At 41.2% G+C, this 26,177-nt stretch overlaps 1 long non-coding RNA gene across 2 annotated transcripts; it reads right to left on the reverse strand.

The window, feature by feature from the left end:
* Positions 1-205: 205 nt before the first annotated feature.
* On the reverse strand, positions 206-25,609 carry LOC102166974 (uncharacterized). 2 transcript variants are annotated; one of them, XR_014839821.1, is made up of 4 exons: positions 25,123-25,269; positions 24,063-24,272; positions 2,057-2,246; positions 206-1,477 (listed from the first exon to the last, which is right to left on the reverse strand). It is a non-coding gene; the product is annotated as an uncharacterized LOC102166974 (long non-coding RNA). The 2 variants fall into 2 exon arrangements; XR_302682.4 differs by lacking the exon at positions 24,063-24,272 and having other exon boundaries at positions 273-1,477; positions 25,123-25,609.
* Between the last annotated feature and the right edge of the window lie 568 nt (positions 25,610-26,177).

The raw sequence follows: 26,177 nt of genomic DNA on the forward strand, positions 1-26,177 counted from the left end.
CCAGAGAGGCCGGGGCTAGAAAGAGGAGGGGAAGGAATCCATGCTGCAATGTCTCTGCAAGACATCGCACGCACACCCTTCACCCATGAAATGACTGCTCACCTGTCCCTTGAAAAGGTAAAAAGTATTGCCACAGTCTTAGAAAGAGGAGGAACATTCATTTTTAAGCCCGATAGTTTAAAAAAGTATTTTTCCATTCATAAACTCTAAGGAAAAAAAAAAATCTGTTTTATTAACTTCTTTCAAATAAAACTCATGAAAACCTGAAAGGGTTTATGAAGACACTATGTTTTATGATTTCTTTTATTAATAAGTAGTTAATACTGTAATTGTTTCTTTGCGTAACAGAACGATTATATAAAATGAATATATTTAAAGATAACTACGTACTCATTTCTTTCCTTTTTTCCTATGAAGTGTGTTTTCTTTAGAAGCCAAATTTGTACTTTGGAAAAGGCAGCCGAATAGCCAAAGTTGTAATTTTATGAAACCACAAAAGGCTCTTCTAAAGGGATCTGACTTGAATACACACTGCAAGGAAATTAATAGTCTCAGTTCAAACATCCTCTTTAATCCATCTCCTTCTGCCTCTTACAAGGAAGAGAAGAATGCAGTTGTCAAGCCGACTTAGGAGAAGGACGAGGGTTGAGCAACACGCTGTTGGCATGAGGCCATGCAAGTTCTTTCTGGGGTATCTCAGCAGCCTTCGGGGAGCTGCCAGGGCAGGGATGTGTTGTGTGTCATTATCAATTTGCACTCTGATTTCCTAACAGTTCAAGAGGCCTTTTGACAAAAGCCTCCATTTAGATCTAATAATAACTCTGGATTTTTGCTAAATGTCTCGCAACCTGGGAACAGGCCCAATTGCTAAACATACTTCCACTGCATGGGTTTCTTTGACTGAGCCCAGAGGGGACAGCCAAGCAGACTAGAAAATGTGGATTGGAGAAATCTTCTCACTTTGAAGAGTTATTTTCAAAAGAATGATTTCAGCTCATTTACAAAGTCCACCTGAACAATTACGGTGATTGTGGGTCACATCATTGTAGTCCAGTCCTAGCCTTCCATAATAGCAGCTAAAATTCAATAGCTCCCTCTTTGCTTCTGCATCATATCATTTTATAAAATCTAATGGATCGAATTGACCTACTTCCCCCTATTTACTACACAACATCAAGTTCATTTCCAGAAAGTTACAATAGTCACTTCAACCTCATTACCTCTTCAGAGGCATATTCTCTATCTGGCTAGCCCTTTCCATTAGAATGTGCTTCGGTAATTTCTATTACTATTTATTTCTCCATAGGAATACACAGCAATAGCTCAGCTCCCCTGTACTCACAAAATTATCAAATGGGTTAGTGTTTCTTAACCACCCCTCTCTCCCAGCAGAGTTTTCTTTTCTTCAAGGTAAATATCCAGTGTCCTTTGAGGGTCTCTCGTATGGCATGAGAGTCCAGCAAGTTCTTGGGGCAAGCTGTGAGGGGCAGAATAAGAAGGTGAGTCAATAAAAAAACGAGACAGTGTGTTGGCCAAGGAAGTGAGGGGATAATGGGGTTCACTTCCCAGATTAATAAACAAGGAGTGGCTTTGTTAGAACGGTCTTGGATAACTCGCCTTGTCTCAGGAACACTTCCTTGAGCTCCCAACTTATTTTGCATTTGCACCCCAATTCCTAACCCTGTATGCAGCTCATGCAGATGTTTACATCTGCACCTGCTGTCTCTTCCGACCTCACTCATTTGCATGCTCCATATGAAACAGTAAAGAGACCCAAGGAGGGACTAAATTAAACTCAAGCTAGCAAAAGAAACAAAAAACAAAAAAATCAAGCTACTATGCTGTTAATTTTACTCATTCTTAATGGAGGATGAGGATGAAATAAATTAATTAAAATTCAGTTGATGGTCTCTTTGGAAAGGTACTAGTTTTCAAATTATTTAATGGGTTACTTGAGCTTTGTACAAGATTGACAGTGTGGTGTCAGCATGTTGTAGAATCAATTTTTGAACAAAGAATGAGTTCACATTACATCTGGTTGGACTAACCAACTAACCTTTAAAAATCTTTCCAAGAATTGCTCATCCAAGCTCCCTCTGGACACTTCCAGAAACACGACACTCCCTACCCAAATTTCGTAGCAGCTAATTGCATTGGCAGTGAGTCCAGAGGCTTTGGGATGCTTTTTCACACCTAGTTGATCTCTCATTCCAGGGAGGTCCTTGCTTTGGAACCAGTTCCATCCTCTGCAGGATAAGGAAAGAAAAAACGATCCATATCGTCCTCAATGTGACCACTTCTAGGGGAAAGATCGTCCAAAATTGCCATGTCACGATTTTTCTGCAGTAGAGCTTTTGAAATGCCGTATAAACTGCTTTGAACAGAGTAGTAACACAGAAAAAAAAGTCTTTAGCAATTTATCACATTTGCTTCTTCTCCCCCGCCACACCCTTTTTAGCGCCGCACCCATGGCACATGGAAGTTCCCAGGCTAGGGATCAAATTGGAGCTACAGCTGCCAGCCTTCACCACAGCCACAGCAATGCAGTATCTGAGCCGTGTTGGCAACCTACACCACAGCTCACAGCAACACCGGATCCTTAAAGCATGGAGTGAGGCCAGAGATCAAACCCAAATCTTCATGGGTCCTAGTTGAGTTCATTAACTGCTGAGCCATGACGGGAACTCCTGCTTCTATTATTAAACGTAAGAGACAAGACTTCTTGAGGAGAAAGAGATATTTCAGTATTTAGAATATATCCAGTTTCTTTCTTTAGAGTTTGAAAATATATAACAAGTGCTTTAAAGTACTCAAAATTTGGACTCGGATGTTCCCTTTTGGGGATTAATCCTAAGAACATAATCCAAAATATGGAAAAAGCTTTATACAACTAAGTAATCAATTCAGTGATGTTTTTAATAACTTAATGTTGGAAACATAGTAAATGAAGACCAAATTTCAGTATATGTTGATATAGTCCTTGGGTTATTACAATAACTGAAGTCTATGAAACTATTTAGAAATACATTTGCTAAACAAAATGGATCAATACACAAACTGACATAAGAGGGAAGAAAATATATTTAAAGTAAAACTGATACATTGGAAAAGAAATGTGAAAAATAAAACACTAAATGCTAGCATTAGCGAGATTTGAGTAATCAAAAAGTGGATAATTTACCTCTGTTTTCCAGATTTTTAAAAATACATGTTAAAGATTTAAAAGATGTGTTGTGTTGCTAAAAGAGGTGACTCTTACAAAAGGAAACTAAAAGTATAATGTCTGAGCTTACCTCCTCCCAAGTTAAAGCATTTTATGAAGGTTTTTTTTTTTTTTTTTTTTTTTGCAATTTCTCAAATGTCTTCAATTCTGTAAACCTTATATCCACTTAGGCCTCATCCTATTACTCAGTAACATGAAAAATGAGGCAACAGTGCAACCTTACAAATTCAATATTTGTTAACCGTTGCAAAAGACATGGGTCCCATTCCATCAAATATCATTCACTTAGTAGTTTGTCTGTGTTGACAGCCTTAATCCTAACCTAATGATCTGTTTATTTGACAATTCTCATTAGAAGCCCCTGGCTGCATGGAAAAAAAAAAAGTGTTCTAAATGCCAAATAATTATCCTTCAGTACAATTTTCACAATTAAAACGGCGTGCAGTTTTGTATCACAAAGATGAGATACTGAATCTCCTGTGGCCATAATGTCAATGCCATGCCATTTCGGAAGCTAACAAGTTCGTGCTTTTACTGATACAAATAAAATACTACCATCCGGTATTTATTTCCATAGAGTTTATCAAAAAGACAAAAATCATTTTCTTCTTAGTCAATGTCTTTTATAAAGTCAGCTAAAACCTGTTTACTCTGAGAGACTATAATTTGTGAGCTAAGATGTATTATAAAAATCACTTCTCTGTTGCCAATAGCCGGGAGCCGAATTGAAAAAACAAAAAATGAGCTTTTTTACAAGGGGCTGTGTTTAATTTGTCAAATTAGTCACAAAATAAGGTTGGTGATGTGTTGGCAAACCTCTAACTTTGTTCCGTATTGCCACCGCAGATTGTCTAGAATCGTTAAGAGGTGAGATGTTCCTAATCCTTTAGGCAAAACCCCTATTTGCAGGAGGATAATGAGGGAAGTGGCTGTAAGAGAGACAAGCGTATGGGCCCAATAAAATCCTGGAGTCATATGAGGAAAGGAGTAAATGATCTCTTTGATGTGGAAACTGCAGTGAGCTCTCTTAGATAAATCACCATTTACGGATTCCCTTACTCAATAATGCATTCATTTATCCATTATTAAATAAATAGACAATAATTCAGCTCTCAGTCATTTCCTCATTTCCTCCGTCCCTCTTCAATCATTTACTGACTCATTCATTCGATCGCTCATTCATTCTCTTGGTTTTTTTTTTTTTCATTGAATCATGTATTCTTTTCTATATTTATTTTTACTAAAGCAGAGTTGATTTACAATGTTGTGCCAATTTCTGCTGTACAGCAAAGTGGCCCAGCCATGCATATATATATACATTCCCTTTCTTATATTAACCTTCCGTCGTGGTCTACTCCAAGAGACTGGATATAGTTCCCTGAGCTGTTCAGTAGGACGTCATTGAGTCTCCATTCTGAAGGGTGTAGTTTGCATCTACTACGCCCGATCTCCCAGTCCATCCCACACCCTCCTCCCTCCCCCTTGGCAGCCACAGATCTGTTCTCTACGTCTGGGTCTGTACATTCGTTTGTATAACCACACGGACCAAGATACCCTGCTGCCAGGTGCTGGTGAGGAAGGAATGAGGAGGGCAAGATCTCTACCCTCGGGAAGTTTATGGCGACGGAGCGGACACACGGCTCTGACAAGTTCTTTGCTAGAAGTGGGGAAAAAGCACCAGGGATGCAGAGAGAAAGAAATCACTGCCTACATCAGGAGCCCGAGGAGGCGTTATGGCAGGATTTGAACTGGGTCTGCAACATGGTTGCAGCTTCTCAGGTGGAGGACGGAGCAGGGAGAAGCGGTGGGGTTCATGTTGGAAATGGGAGCAAAGTGTTCCCAGGCAGAGGAAACAGCTCGTGCCAGGCACAGAGACGTGAGGAGCATGCCATGCGGAGAGAATAAGAACAGCTCAAAGTTCCCGGAGGAGCAGGCTAAGACCGAAAAGACCTTAGATCGTCCCAATAGGTCAGTTCGATGGTGAACAGCCTTGTAAACTATGGTTTAGGACTGTGAGGGTGTTCATTGCACTTGCACAGTAATGGTGCTTGTGAGCTAGATTCTTCTCGTTCCTCCTCAGAAACAACTGGATGTGCTCGTCAGACTTTCAAGGAAACTGAAGCCTACTTAGTTGTTTTTCCTACAAACTTTTCAAACTCTCGATAGGCACAGCTATGCCAGAGCTTTTCCTTTAAACTTTCCCATCTCCCTTGTTGGAATAGGAGGCTCTTGAAGACAGGAACGAGGTCCTTCACTCCTGTACTTCACTAAGCAGCATCCTGCTTCACACAGGGCACAGAGACACTAAGGCTGAGGAACGGAAGGATCGGAGGGTGAATGCAGGAGACAAGAAAGGAAGCTGATGGTAGGTGCCAAGGTAAACCTAAGAACCAAGGTTTCTGTCCACGGTCCAGTTCTTATCCCCAAACCCCACGTGGTGGCTTAGGGGACATACCGCACCAACAAGAAACTTATCATACCATTTTTTACTATGAATCCTTTCCATGGAAGTAAATTGTTCACGTTACCCATCCTATCAGTGAAAATATGCATCAAATAACATAGACCTGAGTTTTCTTATGGTAGCTATTATTTTCTTCTTTTGTCCTGGTAATAGCGGACATTTAGTAAGTTCTAGTTCATTAACACTGGCGGATAAATGAATTCAGGACCCTGATAATGAAATGGTTAAGGGAAAGATAGGCTTTGGAGATCCCTTATGGCACGGTGGATTAATTATCTGGTGTTTTCACTGCAAAGGCCTCAGGTGCTGCTGTGGTGCCAGTTTGATCCCTGGCCTAGGAATTTTTGTGTGCCATGGGTGAGGCCCCCCCCCCAAAAAAAAGAACAACGAAAAAGATAGGCTACTGCTTACAAAAATGAAATAAATATAGATATGTGCATAAAGAATTTATGAAAATAAGCACATGAGAATGATGCCCTTTCAAACTGTGGCTTGTCCTATTCATGTGTCAGGATTTTTTTTCTTTTTAGCTGCACCCACGGCACATGGACGTTCCCAGGATAGGCATTGAATCTGAGCCACGGCTTCGATCTACACCACAGCTGTGGCTATGCTGGATCCTTAACCCACCGTACCATAGTGGGAACTCCAGATTTTAAGAACTCAGAATAGGTAGACACCAATAAATATGTAGCTAATCAATTATATCGTTAAATTTATACATAGTTGTACTTTAATTTTAGAATTTTCTATAAAAATGCTAACAGAGACTATTAAATAAAACTTTATTGTTATTATTATTTGGTCACACCTGTGGCATGAGGAAGTTCCCAGGCCAGGGATCAAACCCAAGCCACAGCTGGATCATTAACCTGCTGAGCCACCAAGGAACTCAGATAAAACTTTAAATAAATAAATCTTCAAACCCCCAGCTGTGACACATTTCCTTTTCCCAAATTTCTGTCTTTTCCTTCTTCAACTTATAATCAAAACGGAAACGCCTTTTTCTGCATCAATATTTAGCTCTTCCATGTTTGGAAAACAGTTTTCATGATTTCATATGATCACACTATAACTTCGAAACTGAAGATTTCATAGTTAACTCTTCCCTGACTCCCTCAATGTTTGCCATCCGGCAAATATTTCCAGAAATAAAAGTGAAGAACTACATTTTCAGGTGGTCAAGTAAAAGCCTGTGGACTCAAACCAGTTCTCAATGCAAGAAACATCTTTGCCTACCACTTTTCTTTGACTATTTTCTTAAGGGTCTGTATCTGAACACAGTGGGTAAAGTGTAATGTGCGTTTTCATTGCTCTCGATGTCCTGGTCTCCTGCTTCCCGACCCAGTTGAGCAAATTTGCAGAGCCCTTAGCAATGTGAGTGCTGTGTTCTGCTCCAATTTCCCCAATATTCAGTTTACTATATTTTATTATCGTTAGCTTCAGGGGAAAAAAAAAGATGTTTCCCCAATGTTGCTGTTATTCGCCCTGTGATTACCAAGGAGTTCAAGTAATACCATTACTTTACCTCAGTGATGGCCTGTTATTCTAGCTTTTCACTGAATCGTAATAGTGCTCCCTCATTTAGGCCTATTTCTGTGATGGTGATATAATTTGCAAAAATACACCCAGGGTCATTAGCCCACAACTTGTCAGGTTTTGAGTTTATGTCTATTCCCATAATCTCAAAATAAATATGTTCTTTGCTTTGCTGAAGTGGACTCCATTTTACCCTCCATGTGGTTTATATTTCTAACAGAATGTGGTTAATAGGATTCTTCCACTTTTAACTCTAAAATATGCTTAGACAGATGACACTTCTCTAGCCTAGACTTTCCCAAGGAGTAGTCAGTGAAACTGTTTTTCTGGAGGGTGTTAAAAGTTAGGAAGTGATGGCCTGAGGAAAAGAAATTTTTTAATGCATCTATTTTCACTTTATACATCGTGCATTTCTGAGAGAGGGATAGAGTTTATGAAAGTCTCGAGGCGTATAGAGGGTGTTGTGATCCGTCCATGAAGGCAATCGTCATTCCAGACCAGGGATTCTGAATCTAAATTAACTGATCAGAGGAGAATCCAAGAAAATATTTCCCTTGTGGCTGGTTTACAATGTCCTTTGGCAAGTGGGTCACTGCTTTTTCTACTTTTAAAATTACTTTCCTGGACGTCATATACGTGATTATTAATTATGTGGTACCTCCAAAAATTGTTCACTGCAGAGGAAAAGGCTGGCTTCAAAAGTAAGTATCAGAGTTCCCGTTGTGGCTCAGCAGGTTAAGGACCTGACGGACACAGTCTCCGTGAGGATGTGGGTTTGATCCCTAGCCTCACTCAATGGGTTAAGGATCCAGAATTGCCACCAACTGTGGTGTAGGTCACAGAGGCAGCTTGGATCTGGTGTCGCTGTGGCTACGGCAGTGGCCTAGGCCGGCAAGTGGAGCTTCAATTTGACCCCTAGACCAAGAACTTCCATATGCCGCAGGTGTAGCCCTGAAAAGAAAAAAGTGATGTATCATGTTACTCTTTAGTATCTTTCGATGGTTTGATGATTCCAATCGAATGGTATAAGGATGAGATCCAACCTCAATCCTAACAAAACAGTAAATCAGGTGATGCAGAGTGAGTAAACTCGATTTTATTTATTTATTTATTTATTTTTGTCTTTTTGCTATTTCTTGGGCCGCTCCCCCGGCATATAGAGGTTCCCAGGCTAGGGGTCGAATCGGAGCTGTAGACACTGGCCTATGCCAGAGCCACAGCAATGCAGGATCCGAGCCGCGTCTGCAACCTACACCACAGCTCATGGCAATGCCGGATCGTTAACCCACTGAGCAAGGGCAGGGACCGAACCCGCAACCTCATGGTTCCTAGTCGGATTCGTTAACCACTGCGCCACGACGGGAACTCCATAAACTCGATATTATAGAAGTTGAGAAACTGTCTCCAGAGTGCTTGCAAATTAAGTAGTAAAAAGATATGAAACCAGCAGGTGCCTTCAAAGGTTCTCCATGTATTTCCAGTATCTTCCTTTTGAAAAATGAATATGATTTCAATGCTCAGGCAGTAGGTGAGATAATATAGCCAGATTCTATGTCCTCATTTCCAAGAGAAGATTTTAATATCGTCTCTTAATTAGTAAAGATATCCTTCCTCTGAAGGGGTCCCAAATATTCCTTTCATGTGGAATTTCAATAACAATTCCCATTTATTCCATTTTTACATGTAGAAAATATATGTTATACACAATATACAAAGTCGCCGTGATAACTTTGCAAAATAAATTTGATTATTATTCCTCTTCTCCTTATGTGGATATTGAAAATATGAGAATTTAAATAGTTCACCCAAGATCACGCAGCTAGTGATCAGCAGAGTAATGTGACAACTCTCCCAAGCCCATCTTTCTTATGCTGAATTCTTTTCACCCAGTGGGGACCTGTGTGTGCCACTCTGCCCATTAAAGTGGCCCCGCTGGCCTGTCACTGTGCAGAACCTTCCTTGTCTCTTATTTTAGAAGCAAATAACACTGTGACATTTAACATTCAGAAACAAAAATCCCTAGAAGGAAAACAGCCTTTTTGCAATGATTTTTCCTCCCATGGGACGTTCAGTCAACATGGGAAAGTAAGATTAAAATGTTGGGGGGGGGCATGGTTAATGCCCAGGCAGAGATGGAGATAGTCAGGCAGCACATGGTAGCTCTCAGAAAATATCATAAATCAGGCTTAAATCCTTTTTCCTCCCTGAAGTCCAGCTTCTCTACATGTAAAATACAAGGGTTCAACTTAATGACCTATTAGTCAGAATCTCCTATGTTCAAACAACCCATACCAAACCAAACATGAATGACAGAAGACAGGTGAATGAGTGGATGGTTGGATAGATGATAGACAGATCAATACATAGATGGATGGATGAGTGGATAGATGATGGCTAGATAAATACCTAAGTACAAAGGTGGCTGGCTGGCTGGCTGGATGAACAGACAGATAGATGGATAGGTAGATAGATAGATAGTACATGGATAGAATAAATCGATCCATTCAACCATTCCATGGAAAGGTAGGGTTGAAATTTGCCTCGGAATCAACCACATCCAGAAATTCAGTCTTCCTGTTGGTACTTTCACTGTCTCTCTCCTTTCTCCTCGCTACTCTCTTCCATGGCATGACCTTATTTGATCCATAAGTCAGTCTTCCTTCACTTGAAAGAATTGTACTGTTCAGAGACTTAGCCCTGAGCAGCAATGTGATCAGCCTACCACGCTTTCCTTTCACTTGTAGATTCCTTGCTATTTGTCATTTTTACCTCCTTGTTTCTTACCCTCCCAGAATGTGATATGCAGACATTTCTATAAAATATGTATCATTAGAATGTGTTTAATTATAGGAAGCACATCCCTGGCTCCCAGGTGAACAGTTAAAAACAAAGAGTTTAAAAATTGGATTTTCTGTCTCTTGACAAATTGCTAGTACAATTGATGTCATGCTTTATAACATGTCTTCTCACCAGATTGTGCCACTGTGGTAGCCAGAACAGTGAACCCCCACCTCCACCCCTTGCCCCAGTGCCCATAGCCTCATCCGTGAAACCTTTGGCTATGATGCATAACATGATAAAAGGAATTTGCTAAATGGAATGAAGGTTACTTTACAAGAGGGAAGGTCCCCTGGATTACCCAGGGGGGCCCAATCTATTCACATGGGTGCTTTAAGTGGAAAAGAAGGCAGAAGAGCCAGGCAGAGGGCAGTCACACCAGAGAAAGAGACAGGAGAGATGTGAAGTGAGAGAGACCCAGGCTCCCATTACTACTAACTTTAAAGGTAGAGGAAGGGGGCCATGAGCTAAGGCCTGTGATTCTAGACGTGTTGGGAACAACAATTGGCTTTCAGTAAGGCACTGAAATCTGCCAGCAACCTCGGTAAGCCAGAAAATGGATTCTCCTCTAGAGCTCCAGAAAGGAACGCAGCTCTAAAACACCTTAATTTCAGCCTGGGAATCTGGTGTTGCCCTTCTGACCTGCAAAACAGTAGGTTAATACATTAGCATTGTTTTAAGGCACTGTTTGTGGTAATTTGTTGCAGCTGCAATAGAAAAATAATACACCCTCTTTTTAAGGAAAGTATTCAGTAAGTGGATTTCTTAACTGATTTGTTCAGCTCTAGGAAGCAGAGTCTAAATGATCTTGGTTGGTCAGGGGCTCACTGATCTAGACTTCCTTTTTAAGAATAACAGGGGAGTCTTTTTCTTATTTATAATTTTGTAAATAAACCAAAAATCTTTGTGAAGAATGGAGTCTGGAGTCTGTAGAGAATGGGTTTTGGGGGCGAGGGGCACAGACTTCAAAACACCAGTGTTGGGTACAGGTGGGGCTCATTATCCAATATGGCCAAGAGAAGCCGTTTTCCATGGCCTAGAAGCCTCTTGCCTAAGTTGCTTGTAATGTCTAGCTCTTTGATCTTATTTCTAGAGTATTTCTAGAGTCTTTACTGACTTTTTACTCATCTCAAATGCTCCTAGTATTTGTCTATAATTCTGCTCAAGATAACAATTCTACCACCTAAAGTATTTCTGTGGAGCTTTTCTTACTCAGATTGACCCTCCCTAATCCTGGCTGCCTGTTTTGCTTGTTAACATGGAAAATAGCCATGTAATGCTGCAGTTCTGTCGCTAACCTGAGTGTCACCTGGACAAATTCTCCTTGACAGCTGCATTTTTTTCTAACTGCATTTTTTTAGTGCGCTAAGGCAATACAGAGATTTTAAACCTGTTTTTACGAATCCCTGTTTCAGTAAGATGCCATATGATGCAAGAGAAAAAAAAAAGTAGAAAGAATAAGAATCATTTCTTCACTAAAAACTTAAAAAAAAAAACCCGGAAGAATAAAAATCATCTTTGACTCCTTACATTAATAAGGACTTGAAAACTAGACGTTGCAACATGTGACTGCATGGTGCAGCTGACCTTGGTGGGTTTGCTAAGTTCAGAAACACAAGATCTTGTGCTGACACTCATACGAAGCCCAGAGATGAGATCCTGGGTCCAACTAAGTCAGAAGTTGCAAATAAAACCACTACTAATGCCCCCAGATTTTATGCCATCAGTGAAAAGTGAATAAGGAAATAAATCTTCCCTCTGCCCTAAAAGCCAGCAGGAAAGCTTATCTGTCTCTGCCAGCAGTTCACGTGAGTTTGGACTCTAAATTTATCCTACCTGAGTCACCAGGCAGAAATAAATATGAAAGGCTCTGAAGACACTTCAACAACACAGACCACATAGGATTTTCCATAGGACTCACAGGAGTGGCGGGGAGGAGGCCCTCTTAATTTGAGTTCATAATCAAAAATTACAAAGTGCATGAGGAAACTGTCTGTCCCAAGCAGAATGAAGCAGACACACCATGAGGATCATTAAAACCTAAGGACACAAGTTAAAAAAAACCTAAAGACAAAATGAAGAAATCAACACAGTAAGAAAAAGAAAGACAGGAAAAAAAAAAAAAAAGACATTTTGAAACAAAAAACAGATTGGTCAGAGAGAAGAATAGAACTTCTGGAAATGGAAGCATTGTTCTCAAAATTAAAAATGCATGGGGCAGATGAAACAGATTAGACTCATCAGAATAAGGAATTAGTGCAATGAGAAATCTATTTGATTAATGTTTCCAGAATTAAACAAGGGATGACAGGACCTGGGAGACAGAAATGGTCCCTAAGTCAGGATGGAATAAGAAGATCAAATGTTCATCTACTACCAGGGACAGAAATGGTCCCTAAGACAGGATGGAATAAGAAGATCAAGTGTTCATCTACTACCAGGGACAGAAATGGTCCCTAAGTCAGGATGGAATAAGAAGATCAAATGTTCATCTACTACCAGGGACAGAAATGGTCCCTAAGTCAGGATGGAATAAGAAGATCAAGTGTTCATCTACTACCAGAATAAGAAGATCAAGTGTTCATCTACTACCATGGAAAGAAAGAATGATGGGGAAGCAAGATTTGAAGAGCTAGAGGCTGAAGATTTTTCTGAAGTGATGAAATAACATGCATTCTTTGATTAAAACAGTACTCAGAGGGCATTGAGTTAAACACATGCACATACCTAGAGACACACATATACACGCTTACCTAAGATAGAGTCTTCAAGTCACCAGAAAGGCCGAGCTACAGGCACTAATATGCATAAAAGTCTTGGAATGACACCCAGCAGGTAGGAAATATGTAACCATTAACTATTCTTATTATTCTCACTGCTATAAATACATGCTACCATTATTATTAGTCATTTTGCTTCTCTCTCTCTCAATGAATTTCATAGTAGGTAGTGTCAACGAAGAAAGTGGTTATAGTGTGGCAAAAAAAAAAATGCGGAGTAAGATTATTTGTGTAAACAGAAACAGTGTCCAAGAGAAGTATTATTTTATGGAAGTGACACACAGCAAATCTGAGGATAGCAGCTACCTGTGGGGATGAGGAAGCAGGGAGGTAAGTATGGTCAGACAGAGGCCACAGTTCTTAGGTTTGGGCACTAAAAACAAATTCTGAAGCAAACATGGCAACCTGTTAACTCCTGATTAATTTTAGCCGAGCTTCCCTCCAGCCATGGCTGTTTAGGAGGAGCTTATTCACGGTGGCCAAGCCAGAGCACAGCGTGCCAAACCTCGTCCCCTGCTGCCGTTTGCTTCTGGCTGAAAGAAAGCAAGTCTTTTTCCCCTTCACACAATGGCGTGTGTTCATGGCGACCCTGTGGGTAAATGGGCTCCTGTTATATTATTTTCTGCACTTTTCTGTGTTTGAAATATGTCATCATTTTAAAAAGGGACCATGACTTCCTGCATAGAGCTCCAGGTGAAAACAGAATTCCTGTTGCTCAAAATGGTCACAATTCCTGTGTGACTTTATCCCATCACCAAACAGGCCAGTTTTCTGTTTCCGTCATCCTAACACAGGCTGTCCTGGTCGCCACCTCCCCATCTGAGGGCTAGTTTAAGAATTACAAGATGTTTACCCCAAAAGTCAGTGGGAGGAAACACAGTGTTCAACTTCCCAAATAGCATAGTTTTCAATTGTCCTAACAAAGCACTGAAAGTGCTGGAAACCACCTTTTATGTCCTGCTTTTAATACATCACTGAGGCTTATGTCACTACAGATGGGTTTGTTTTGTTAAGGGAGAATTTAGATACACTAAAAAAAAAACAAGTGTGAAAGAATACCAAGGGGATCGTGTATCTGACTGATGGAGATATATTTGTTACAGTTCTTTCACTTATGTTAATTCTCCAAAAATGCAATGGACCATAAGGATCAAAGGTCATCTCCAACTGTTTGGTAATCCTTGACTGGGTACCTGTGGAGGCAAAAGGGGCCGCCTTCATGCACTTTTTAAAAATGGAATAATGATGTTTGGGAGACAGGATTAAGATGGCTTGAATAGAAGGACTGGAGCTCAACTTCTCTCCTAAAAACAACAAAATTCACAACTAAAGACTGAGCGCTCTTCACCCAAATGGACTGGAAACCTTAAAAAAGATATCCTCCTCCAAAAGAAAAAGAGGAGGACACATCAAGAGGTAGGAGGGGCGATTACACTATATAAACAACCCCATACCTCCTGGGTGGGAAGCTCCACAGACTGGAAACTAATTGGTTCACAGAGACTCACCTACAGGAATGAGAGTTCTGAGCCCCACATCAAACTCTCACATGTGGGGATCTGGCACAGGGAGAAAGAGCCCCGGAGCATCTGGCACTGAAGGCCACTGGGGCTTGTGCACAGGAGCTCCACGGGACTGGGGGAAATGGAGACCCCATTCTTAAAAGGCACACACGGACTTTCATGTGCACTGGGTCCCAGGGCAGAGTGAGGTCTCCATAGGAAGCTGGGTCGAACCTGACTGCAGTTCTTGGAGGACATCCTGGGAAAACAGGGGTGAATGTGGCTTGTTGTGAGGGAAGGACATTGAAAGCAAAGCTCTCAGGAATATTCAGCAGCCTTGCCATTCTCTGGAGGTGGCCATTTTGGGAAAATCTGGCCCCACCTGTCAGTCAGCTGCTGAGAAGCCCCAGGGCAAACAACAATCCAGGTGGGATCACAGCCCTGCCCCTCAGTAAACAGGCTACCTAAAGACCCCTCAGACACACAGCTGCCTCTAATCCCATCCAGAGACTAAGCCCCACCCACCAGAGGGATTAGAATCGGCTCCTTCTACCAGAGGGCAGGCATCAGCCCCTCCACAGCAACTTCTGACACAAGGAGGGCAGACACCAGAAGGAAGAGAGGCTACAACTCTATTATCTCTAAAAAGGTCACCACACCAAAAACCTATAAAAATGAAAAGACAGAGAACTATAACTCAGATGAGGGAGAAAGGAAAAACCCCAGAAAATCAGCTAAGTGATGAGGAGATTCTTAGCTTCCAGGAAAAAGACTTTAGACTGTTGATGCTGAAGATGATGCAAGACATTGGAAATAAACTGGAGGCGAAGATAATAACTTACAGGAAACACTGACCAAAGAGATACAGATATAAAACTTAAACAAGAAGAGATGCAAAATACAATAACTGAAATAAAAAATTCACTAGAAGCAGCCAACAGCAGAATGCATAGGCAGAACAAATCAGCGAGGTGGAGGACAGATTAGTAGAAATTACAGATGCAGAACAGAAAAGAGAAAAAAGATTGAAAACAAATAAAGAGAGTCTCAGAGAACTCTGGGACAATGTTAAATGCACCCACATCTGTATTATAGGAGTGCCAGAAGGAGAAGAGAGAGAGAGAAGGAGACAGAAAAAATATTCCAAGAGATAATAGCTGAAAACTTCCCTAACATGGGGAGGGAATCACTCACTGAAATCCAGGAAGCACAATGAGTACCATACAAAATAAACCCAAGGAGGAACACCCTGAGACACATATTAATCAAACTGACCAAAATTAAAGACAAAGAGAAAATCTTGAAAGCAGCTAGGTAAAAGAAAAAAATAACATACAAGGGAACCCCGATAAGGCTATCGGCAGATTTTTCAACAGAAACTCTGCAGGCCAGAAGGGAGTGGCATGATATACTCAACGTGATGAAAGGAAAAAACCTCCAACCAAGATGACTCTACCCAGCAAGGCTCTCATTCAGATTTGAAGGAGAAATCAAAACCTTCACAGATAAGCAAAAGTTGAGAGAATTCAGCAACACTAAACCAGCCTTACAACAAATACTAAAGGAACTTTTCTAGGCAGAAAAGAACAAGTGAAGAAGGAAAGGAAAAAGAGCAGCAAAAACAAATCCAAAGTAATTAATAAAATGGCAATAAGAACATATATATATCAATAATTACCTTAAATGTGAATGGACTAAACGCCCCAACCAAAAGACATAGACTGGCTGAATGAATACAAAAACAAGACCCATATATATGCTGTCTTCAAGAGACCCACTTCACTTCCATGGGCACATACAAATTGAAAGTGAGAGAATGGAAGAAAATATTCCATGCAAACGGGGATCAAAAGAAAGCTGGAGTAGCAATACTCATATCAGATAAAATAGACTTTAAAATGAAGAATATATTAAGGGACAAGGAAGGACATTACATAATGATCAAAGGATAAATCCAGGAAGATGATGTAACAATTTTAAATATCTGCACACCCAACACAAGTTCACCACAATATATAAGGCAACTGCTAACAACCTTAAAAGGAGAAATTGACAATAACACAATCATAGTGGGAGACTTTAACACCCCACTTACAGCAATGGACAGATCAACCAGACAGAAAATCAATAAGGAAACACAGGCCCTGAATGATGCATCAAACCAGATGGACTTAATAGATATTTATAGGACATTTCATCCAAAAGCAACAGAATGCACATTCTTCTCAAGTGCACATGGAACATTCTCTAAGATTGTTCATATCCTGGGCTACAAATCCAACCTTGGTAACATTAAGAAAATTGAAATCATATCAAGCATCTTTTCTGACCACAATACTGTACAACTGGAAATCAACAACAGGAAAAGACTGCAAAAAAAAACCACAAACACGTGGAGACTAAATAACGTGCTACTAAACAACCAATGGATCACTGAAGAAATCAAAGAGGAAATTAAAAAACACCTGGTAGCAAATGACAACGAAGATACGCCACTCCAAAACCTATGGGATGCAGCAAAAGCCATTCTAAGAGGAAAGTTTATAGCAATATAAGCCCACCTCAGTAAACAAGGAAAAGCTCAAATAAACAAGCTAACTTTCCATCTAAAACAGCTTGAGAGAGAAGAACAGACAAGACCTCAAGTTAGTAGAAGGAAAGAAATCATAAAGATCAGAGCAGAAATCAATGAAATAGAGACAAAGAAAACCATAGAAAAGATCAATGAAACAAAAAGCTGGTTCTTTGAAAAGATCAACAAAATTGATAAACCACTAGCCAGACTTATCAAGCAAAAAAGAGAGAGGACTCAAATCAATAAAATTAGAAATGAAAAAGGAGAACAACGCACACCACAGAAATACAAAGGATCATAAGAGACTACTATATGCAACTATACACCAATAAAATGGAAAACCTAGAAGAAATGGACAAATTCTTAGAAAAGTACAATCTTCCAAGTCTAAACCAAGATGAAATAAAAAAGATGAATGGACGAATCACAAGCACTGAAATTGAAACTGTAATTAAAAAACTTCCAACAAACAAAAGTCCAGGACCAGATGGCTTCACAGGCAAATTCTATCATACATTTCGAGAAGAGCTAACACCTCTCCTTCTGAAACTATTTCAAAAAATTGCAAAGGAAGGGATACTCCCAAACTCATTCTAGGAGGTCACCATCACCCTGATACCAAAGCCAGACAAAGATACCACAAAAAAAGAAGACTACAGGCCAACTTCACTGATGAACATTGATGCAAAAATCCTCAACAAAATACTAGCAAACTGCATCCAACAATACATTAAAAGGATTATACATCATGATCAAGTGGGATTTATCCCAGGGATGCAAGGATTCTTCAACATCCACAAACCCATCAGTGTGAACACCACATTAACAAACTGAAGAATAAAAACCATATGATCCTCTCAATAGACATGGAAAAAACCTTTGACAAAATCCAACACCCATTTCTGATAAAAACCCTTCAGAAAGTGGGCATAACGGGAACCTACCTCAACATGATAAAGCTCATATACAACAAACCCACAGCGAACATCATGCTCAATGGTGAAAAGCTGAAAGAAATCCCGCTGAGATCAGGAACAAGACAAGGATATCTGCTCTTGCCACTATTCTTCAACATAGATTTGGAAGTCCTAGCCACAGCAATCAGAGAAGAAAAAGAAATAAAAGGAATCCAAATTGGAAAGGAAGAAGTAAAACTATCGCTATTTGCAAATAACATGATACTATACCTAGAGAATCCTAAAGACTCTACCAGAAACTGTTAAAGCTCATCCATGAATTTGGCAATGTCTCAGGATACAAAAGTAATACACAGAAATCAACGGCATTTCTATACACTAACAATGAAAGAGCAGAAAAAGAAATTAGGGAAGCAATCCCGTTTACCATCGCATCCAAAAGAAAAAAATACCTAGGAGTAAACCTACCTAAAGAAACAAAAGACCTATACTCTGAAAACTATAAGACACTGATGAAAAAAATCAAAGATGACACAATACATGGAAAGATATACCTTGCTTGTGGATTGGAAGATTTAATATTATCAAAATGACTATACTACCTAAGGCAATCTACAGATTCAATGCAATCCCTATCAAATTACCAAGGACATTTTTCACAGAACTCGAACAAAATATTTTAAAGTTTGTTTGGAAGCACAAAAGACCCAGAATAGCCAAAGACATCATGAAAAAGAAAAACGGAGCTGGAGGAATCAGTCTCCCAGACTTCAGACTTTACTATAAAGCAACAATCATCAAAACCACATGGTACTGGCACAAAGACAGCAATATAGATCAGTGGAACAGGATAGAAAGCCCAGAATTAAACCCACGCACCTATAGCCAACTAGTCTATGACAAAGGAGGCAAGGATATACAATGGAGAAAGGACAGCCTGTTCAATAAGTGGTGCTGGGAAAACTGGACAGCCACATGGAAAAGAATGAAATTAGAACACTCCCTAACACCATACACAAAAATAAACTCAAAATGGATTAAAGACCAAGACATTAGACCAAATACTACAAAACTCTTAGAGGAAAACATAGGCCAAACACTCTCTTACATAAACCACAGCAACATCTTCTCAGATCCACCTCTTAGAGGATTGACAATAAAAATGAAAATAAACAAATGGGACCTAATCAAACTTCAAAGTTTCTGCACAGCAAAGGAAACCTTAAACAACATGAAAAGACAACCCTCAGAATGGGAGAAAATCTTTGCAAGTGAATCAACTGACAAGGGATTAATCTCCAAAAGTTATAAACACTTTCTGTAGCTCCATACCAAAAAAGCAAACAACCCCATCAAAAAATGGGCAGAAGATCTAAACAGACAATTCTCCAAAGAAGACATACAGATGGCCAAGACACACATGAAAAGATGTTCAACATCACTCATTATTAGAGAAATGCAAATCAAAACCATGATGGAGTACCACCTTAAACCAGCCAGAATGGCCATCATCAAAAAGTCTACAAACAATAAGTGCTGGAGAGAGTGTGGAGAAAAAGGAACCCTCGTACACTGTTGGTGGGATTGTAAATTGGTGCAACCACTGTGGAAAGCAGTATGGAGATTCCTCAGAAAGTTCAAAGTAGAACTACCATTTGATCCAGCAATCCCACTCCTGGGCATCTATCCAGAGAAAACCACAACTCGCAAAGATACATGTACTCCAATGTTTATTGCAGCACCATTTGCAATAGCCAAAACATGGAAACAACTTAAATGTCCATCGACTGAGGAGTGGATCCAGAAGGTGTGGTACATATGCACAATGGAATATTACTCAACCATTAAAAATAGTGAAATACCAGCATTTTTAGCAACATGCATGGACCTAGGAACTATCATGCTAAGTGAACTCAGCCATATAATGAGACACCAACATCAAATGCTTTCACTGACATGTAGAATCTGAAAAAAGGATAGACTGAACTTCTTTGCAGAACAGATGCTGACTCACAGACATTGAAACACTTATGGTCTCTGGAGGAGACAGTTTGGGGGGTGGGGGGATGTGCCTGGGCTGTGGGATAGAAATCCTGTGAAATCAGATTATTATGATCATTATACAACTACAGATGTGATAAATTCATTTGAGTAATAAAAACAAACAAACAAACAAATGATGTTGTTTGGTTTCCGCTCCAAACCCACTGACCAATGTGTGAAAACTCAAATCTAAGCATCCCCATGTGCTAGTTAATAGTTTAAAGCACTAACACTCTGAGAAAAAAAACGGCATTTTCCTGATAAGAATAGATAGGCAGATAACAGATGGAATTTGATGTGCTTATCTTTTTTTTTTAATTTTATTTATTTATTTATTTATTTTTGTCTTTTTGCTATTTCTTTGGGCCACTCCCGTGGCATATGGAGGTTCCCAGGCTAGGGGTCGAATCGGAGCTGTGGCCACCAGCCTATGCCAGAGCCATAGCAACGCAAGACCCGAGCCCCGTCTGTGACCTACACCACAGCTCACGGCAACGCCGGATCGTTAACTCACTGAGCAAGGGCAGGGACCGAACCCGCAATCTCATGGTTCCTAGTCGGATTCGTTAACCACTGCGCCACGACGGGAACTCCTGATGTGCTTATCTTTCATCTCTTCAAAAAGGGTAGATGTTGTAAACTGCATCGCTCATAAAGGATTTGTATCTAGAATATATAAAGAACTCTCAAAATGAAACAGTGAAAAAAAAATCCCATTAAACCATGAGCAAAAGACACAAACAGGTATTTCACCAAAGAAGATATATGGATAGCAAATAGCACATAAAAATATGTTCAGTATCACTCACCATTATGGAAATGTGAGTTAGAATCCAAAGAGATATCACTACATTCCTATTAAAGCAGTTCAAATATCAAATGCTTGTGAGAATGCAGAGAAACTCAACACATTGCACAATGGTTAGAAGCTTCTTGACCTCCCTCCCACCAGATGACACCTCATCAACCAATAGACAATTGAATCAAGTCCATAAGGATTGATTCTAGCATAGCTCTTCTTTGCTAAAAAGAGTAGATTTTCAGAGTGTCAAAATAGAAGACAATATAAAATCTGTGAATATTTGGCATGCATTCACTTCTCAGGACAAGACTTCCAAAACTTCTTTCCCAAACCCATCATCTACTACTGGCCTTCGTAGACTTTGTAAATGACTCACTGCAGCCCCACCAGAGTCCTAGGTGGTTTCTCTGCTTTTGCACATGCTGTCTGCTCCCTGCCATTACCTTGCTCCATCCCACATGCATATGCACCTGTACAAACCCCCAATCTCCAAAACAGGGTTCAAATGCTACTTATTTATCTTATCCATCCAAGCGCTCTGTCTTCATTTCCTGTGGCTGCTCTAATAAATTGCCACAAACTTAAAACTTTAGAAACTTGTTTTCTGGAGGCAAAACCTCTGAAATCAAAGTCTCAGCAGAGCTGACCTCCCTCCAGAGGATCTAGGAAAGATTCCATTCCTGACCTCATCTAGCTGCTGGCGGCTGTCAGCCTTCCTTGCCTGATGGCCTCTATTGGTCAGGCTTTTCCAGAGGAACAGAACCAGGAGGATGGCGATCTCTGTACCTATGCCTCTATCCCTTCTCTCTCTGTATCTCTGTATAGATATCTATCTACTTACATCTATACAGACAGAGAAGAAGAGAGAGAGTGAGAAATAAAGACACCTCTTTTAAGTAATCGGCTTATATGATTACGATGAATGGCCAATCTAAATCGGCAGGAATAGACGAGAAGGCTGGAAACCCAGGGAGGAGTTGCAGTTGAGTCTGAAGGCCCTAGGCTGGCAGAATTCTCTCCTACCCGGAGCAGGTCCATCTTGTGTACTATTCAGGATTCAAGTGATTGGGTAAGGCCCACCCACATTGCAGAGGGAAATCTGCTTTACTTCAAGTTCTGGGCCAGAGATTGAACCTGAACCACAACAGTGACATTTGATCAAATAACCACTAGGCTACCAGGGAACTCCTGTAAAACAATATTTGATCAAATGTCTGAGTGCTGTGTCCCAGCTAAATTGACACATGAAGGGAAGCACCCCCTGGCCCCACTACTCCAGTCTCCACCTCCTCGGTCACATCACCTCCTCCTCTTCTAGGTATCTTTTCCTCTATGTTTCTGTCTTACAAAAATAGCTGTGATTGAACTCAGCCTAGCTGTTTAATCCCCACGAAGTTCCCTCTGGCAAGATTCTTCATTACATCTGCAAAGACCCTATTTCCAAGCGAGGTAACATTTACCCTTTTATCATTAAGAGGTAATATTCACAGTGTGCAGGCATTAGAATCCAGGTGTATTATTTGGGGGGATATTACCCAATGCACTATATTCTGCCAATGAAAAGTAGTATCTCATTCTTCTAAAGTTTCATGGAACTTGTCCATACCTTTAGTGTCCCTAGGTAACTATTTTAGTTCTTTCACTCCACACCCATTCGAAAATATCAGTCATCCTTCTCCATGGCATTTGCTGTGCCAGCTGCTGGGTTTGCAACAACAACACCACACTAGAGATGGTCCTGGGTCTCACCAAGCTCACTGCCTAGGGCATAAGTATAGGTAAAGAAGTAATCCCAAGTCCAGTATGATATGTGTAACACTTAGAATGTGCCAGACATCCTGCTTTGCTCTCAAATCACCTTTTATTTATCGCTATGATGGCACTCGAAACATCAGTTGGAATCAGCTGTTTACATGTCCACATCCCTCACCAGACTCTAAGCTCCACCCATCTCTTTTCCTTTTGGTCTGCGCCCACTGCATGAGGAAATTTCAGGGCCAGGGATTGAACCCACGCCGCAGCAGAGACAACTCAGGATCCTTAACCTGCTGCACCACCAGAGAACTCTGCGTTTATGTCTTTTTTAAAGTCACCTCCTTAGTGCCTAATACAGATGCCTAGCCTAGAGTAAATCTTCAGTGAGGTGTGTTGAGTTAAATAATCTGACAAAATTGTTAAGCTCCTACTAAGTGTCAGGTCTTCTTCTAGATGCTACAACTGTAGCAGTATACTGTCATCCCAGAATTCCTACCCTGATGAAGATCCGCTAAACTCCAGTAGATGGATGAACACATGCATTAATTAATTAACAACTCTGTTCTTGGAAAGACAGGGGGAAAAATCAACTCTTGGTGGAGGAAGTAAAATAAGGGCCAAGTCTTAGATTCTTGAAAGGAGTTAAGAGACGAGAGCAGAAAGAGCCCTGGATGTGCTGAACAGCACAATTATGCTTGGTTGATCTATCAGCCACATCATGATTTTTTGAGAAAAGACTATCACTCATGTTGAACTCAATGTCCTGAAGAGAGAATCTTTTCAGATCTCAGCAACTGGCTAAACTAGTGTGCTATTTATTTTGGTCACCACTAATTCCATGTGGCTAGTTAAATTTAATTAATTAAAATTAAATATTAAAACTTCAGTTCTGGAGTTCCTGTCGTGGCTCAGCAGTTAATGAACCCGACTAGCACCCATGAGGACACAGGTTCTATCCCTGGCCTTGCTCAGTGGGTTAGGGACCCGGTGTTGCCATGAACTCTGGTGTAGGTTGCACCTGAGGCTCAGATCCCATGTTGCTATGGCTGTTGCGGAGGCCATCAGCTACAGCTCCAATTTGATCCCTAGCCTGGGGACCTCCATATGCTGTGGGTGCGGCCCTAAAAAGACAAACAAACAAACAAAAAAACCCACTTCAGTTCTTTCCTTGCACTAGCTGAATTTCAACTGTGGCTAGTAGCTATCATACTGAAGAATGTAAATATTGAACACAGCCTTTCTTGCAGAAAGTTCTACTGGACAACACTGATCTAGAATGAAGGAATGAACTGATAACCACGTCTCAAAAGTTAAACCAGAAAAAGTACTTACATCTCATGAATCCAGGTCCCTCATTTTACATTTGGAGACACAAAACCCCACAGTATCTGCCTAATTTTCATGCTGTGTAGGTCCCAAGCACAGTGAGATTCCTTGATGGGTTGGAGTCTTTCCTCTAAACCTCATTTATACTGAATTTATACTACAGCTGGCTTTTGCTCTAAAGATTTCTGAGAGGACACATCTTACTGTGCAGTATTCTCTTGTAGCAAAGTCAACCAAGGTCTATCTGGTGACACTCTGGGCAATGCAGGTGAGAAGTTTACAAGACAGGCCTGGATACCTGAGCTGAAGCCTTCTAGTTCTCAGATCAGCAGGGACAGTTGATCAGATCGAGGGACGGGTTTGCCGGTCACTGGCTGAGAATCAACACTCAAGTGTTGTAGTGGCCAGTCTCCAGAGATGGCAGTGGCAGTGAACTGCAGCAGAAAGCTCAAGCCCATGTTCCATTTCTCCTCTTTATTGACACTGCCGACTTAAAAAAATGCACAACCTGAAAGGTGACAGTTAAGTTTTATTTGGGGCCAAATTAGAACAAGCCCAGGAGACAGCATCTCAAGTAGCTCAGTGGCTCAGTGGTCAACGAACCCGACTAGCATCCATGAGGTTTCGGGTTCAATCCCTGGGCTTGCTCAGTGGGTTAAAGATCCGGCGTTGCTGTGGCTGTGGTATAGGCCAATGCCTACAGCTCTGATTCTAGCCTGGGAACCTCCATATGTCTACTAGCCTGGGAACCTCCACATTCTGAGGGTATGGCCCTAAAAAGACAAAAAAAAAAAAAAAAAAAAAAGCAAAAAAAAGCATCCAAGTACCACTGAGAAACCACGGGCGGGGGGGGGGGGGGAACAGCTGTGTGCAGATATATAGGAGTTTTTGCAGCAAAGGCCAGGTATCAGAAACCAGAGGTCTGGGCTCACTGAAATCATTCCTTTGATATGCACCTCAGCTCTGCACCAGGGCCAGTGTCCTGAGTTTCCACAGCCCTCAGGGCTAACCTCTCACCCTTGGAGGTGGCTGCTTTCTCAGATGACTGTGAAATACTGCCCCAAAGAGGCAGGGGGGAATATCAGTGTGTATGATAAAGGTGAAGGGAAAGTGCCTGCCGTCAGGCACAGGTTTTACAAGCCTGCTGCTGGTCTCAGGAAGGTCACTACTAGTCAGGAGGAGCACACGTCACCAAGAAGGATTTCAGTGCTTTTCTAGATATGAGGAGATGCAAGAATTGGGCTCATAAAATCTTCTCCTAAAAATAATCTAACTGAAACTGACAACACTAATGGCCTGAACCTAACCGGAACTCAGATTGGGACTTGAACCCACAGTTTGAAATTAGAGTCACTCACCTGGTGTCTGCACTTCCTGAGGCTCAGGTTCTTTGTGTCTCATCACAGAAGGAATTCAGTGAGGCAAAGTAATAGGCAAGAAAGAGATTTGTTAGGATAGGACGCTTGTGAGAGGTACAAGCGGACAGGCAAGGAGGCTTGGCCCCCAGCATCCAGCGGGCTGCAGTTTTATCCTCCAAGGGGAGTTGGGGTTGGAAAAGACCGCCTCTTCCTCGTTCTTTGAGCAGTAGCTCCTCCTTAGTAGTCAGTAATTCCTGCCCTTGGTCTGAATCTGAAAGCAGGTCTCACCCCATCCCCGTCTCAAGGACCTGAGGCAATTCTCCTGCCTCCACTAGTGGAGCAAAGCTGCCTGTTCCGAGAGCTTTCTTGAGCAGTTATTAACTGACAGCGACCTGCCAATGTCCCCTGGGTTTCCCTCTCTGTCTGTGATCCTTTATTGGGATGTCAACAACTACCTGTGCCGACTCCATCCCTATCGAAACTATCTGAAGACCTATTCTTCTAGTTTTCTCAGGGTACAGAGTGCCTCCCTCCTGGTCTCCCCCCTGAGATCTGCTCAGGGGGCACTGCGGGTCAGCAGCTGCAGTGGCTCATGATTTAATCCATGCAGAGGCCGAGGGCCAGTGCCAAACTTCAGTTCACAGCACTGTGGCCTTTATTCCCTTTTTACACTGAGATTGTTTCCTGATGTACAAAATAGAAATAATAGCAGCGAAATCATTAAGCAGTTTTGCATATTAAATACTGAGTCGAAAAAATAAGGAAGTAAATAAATATTGAGTAGTGCCTTAGTCCACTCAGGCTTGTAAGGACAGATTACTATAGACTTGGGAGCCTATAAACAGCAGAGGTTTCGTGCTCACAGTCTGGAGGCTGGAAGTCCAAGACGAGGGTGCCAGCATGGTTGCTTTCTGGTGAGGGTGGTCTTCCTGGTTCCTAGTTGGCACCTTCTCACTGTGACTTCGCACGGCGGAAGAGGCTAGGGCTCTCTCTGAAGCCCCTTTCATAAGGTGTTCTTCCCGAGCATGCGGGCTCCCAAAGCCCCACCTTCCAAT

The sequence above is a fragment of the Sus scrofa genome, chromosome 3 (assembly GCF_054392235.1).
Source record: "Sus scrofa isolate SSC_HxYL_T2T_F1_AM1 chromosome 3, Sscrofa_HxYL_maternal_Yorkshire_Landrace_v2.0, whole genome shotgun sequence".
NCBI lineage: Eukaryota > Metazoa > Chordata > Mammalia > Artiodactyla > Suidae > Sus > Sus scrofa.